This window comes from Chaetura pelagica, unplaced genomic scaffold, assembly GCF_000747805.2.
Source record: "Chaetura pelagica isolate M959 unplaced genomic scaffold, ChaPel_1.0 scaffold534, whole genome shotgun sequence".
Lineage (NCBI taxonomy): Eukaryota > Metazoa > Chordata > Aves > Apodiformes > Apodidae > Chaetura > Chaetura pelagica.
The window spans coordinates 621,971-623,899 of record NW_009953065.1 but is presented as its reverse complement, the minus strand read 5'-3'; the positions used below and the strand labels follow the sequence as shown (position 1 = coordinate 623,899).

General features: G+C 44.8%; 1 protein-coding gene across 1 annotated transcript in view; it reads right to left on the bottom strand.

The window, feature by feature from the left end:
- Positions 1-1,929, bottom strand: part of SLC2A13 (solute carrier family 2 (facilitated glucose transporter), member 13) — a 131,273-nt gene that overhangs the window by 114,424 nt on the left and 14,920 nt on the right. The window lies entirely within an intron of this gene.

The window sequence follows — 1,929 nt, the reverse complement described above, 5'->3', positions numbered from 1 at the left end:
GAGCGAATGGGCACACACACTGGTTGCTAGCAGCTGCATTGCAAGTTCAAGGTTTGATGGAATGAAACTAGGAAGAACTCACTTCAATTCAAACTGCATGCATGCTAAGATTAAATTAAAAGCCTAATACCTTTATAGTTCTGAAAAAAAAGAGATGCTACAATCTGAGCAAGCATATGAGAGTCAACATGACTATCTGGAGATGCTAAGTGCTTCCAGCCTGGAGTTGAAACAGAACTTTAGTGTAGTTTCCACCTCCAAGAAAAACCAAGGCAAAGCATTGTATTATTAATAATATTAATATAATTATACAGAATAGATTGTTTCTTGACTTGGTTAAAAAGTATTTCATATGCAGTGCTAAAAACTCTACCGCCAGAAGAAAGGAAGGAGTTAAGCTAAAGAACAGGTGCCTTTCATCCTGTCTTAACTCTGGTACTATTTCCTATAAATTATACAATGGCTCTAACAAGCCATTAATGCCCATGTGGAACACACACAGGAGCACACATGCACACAGACCCTAAAAGCACCTCAAGGGTGTACAAAGAGCAGAGCCAGGTGCAGTACATACTTTGGCGGTCCAAATCCACTAATTCTTATACTCATGTAAAGGAAATCTGTATCCCTATTTCCTTAACAGAACCAACAGTGACAATCAACAGCAATTTTTGCAGTGGGAACTGGAAGTACATTGTCAGCACACACACAAAACCACATTTCACCCAAAACCAGATGAGATACAACTTGAGCACAGTGAGTATGGCTGAGCAGCAGCAGAAAAGTCTCATCTTTGAGCTTGGGGCAGCTCCACTGCATCCACACTGACAGCCCCGTGCCAGCACAGGACAATGCCATACCCCAGCAAGAAAAGGGAGTCACCTGAAGGCATGCAGGCAGCTCCTGAAGCACAATTCCCAGCTCTTGTCATGGCAGAAAGGCTTTGTCATAAAATGGCAGAGTGCCGCGCTGCCTGACTGACTCACCAAAATAAGAGCGCACAATCATCTCTGGAAGCACAGTTAGCCTGACAGAACTGCTGGGAGCCTCTGAAAGCCCAAGTCAGGAATACAGGTTCTTTAGTAATAAAATGCCATCAGAAGATCTTTTGTTATGATAGGTAAATGCTTTCAGCAGCCTCTCAGCATGATAACTAGTTAGCAGCAGAGCCTCCCAGAACACACCAGTGTCTTCTTCTCCTATTGACTGAGCAATCCACATGAAATAAAATCCCCCACAAAAAAGTGCCAGGGGAAAAAAATTAAAATAAAAAAATTATTCAACCATTTTTCAAAGCCAACCAGAATGCACCATGGGAAAATGCATCCAATAGCCCTTTGCATGATTGATAAGAGAAGCAATTTTTCAAACAGTCCCCCATTACGGATATTTCTCTCACATCTTTCACGTCAGCATCTGAACTAATTAAAATTAAATTGATGCAGACAGCACACAGGCGAGGGAGAAGCCTTTATGGGAAAGCATAGGAACACTGAGGACCCACAAGGCAGCAGCTCACACTGGGGTGGAGGGGAAGGGCCCTATGGCTGCAGATGTCCTGGTCTGGGGAGGCTGGACCTTCCCACTCCCCTGATCTCCCCTCTGCCTTGGGCACAGCACCTCACACACTCGTGCTCACTCCCCCAGTGCAGTGTGGCCATCTTCCCACTGCCAGGACTGGCCTGGTAGGTCACCCAGCTCCATAGGGCCAGGCCCAAAGCACAGTGTCACGGTCTTTGCCTGCAATGGGCAGCAGAGGCTTAGGAAAGGCTCAGCAACAGAACAAGCATCACACCATTTCCCTATCTCTGTTACTGTAGAACTTTGCATGCCAGTGGCTATTTTATCATTTGGTCCATAAACACCTTCCCTGCTGTTTGCAAAAGTAACATGGAAATGAGATAAGACGATTAAATGCAGAGCAGCAGG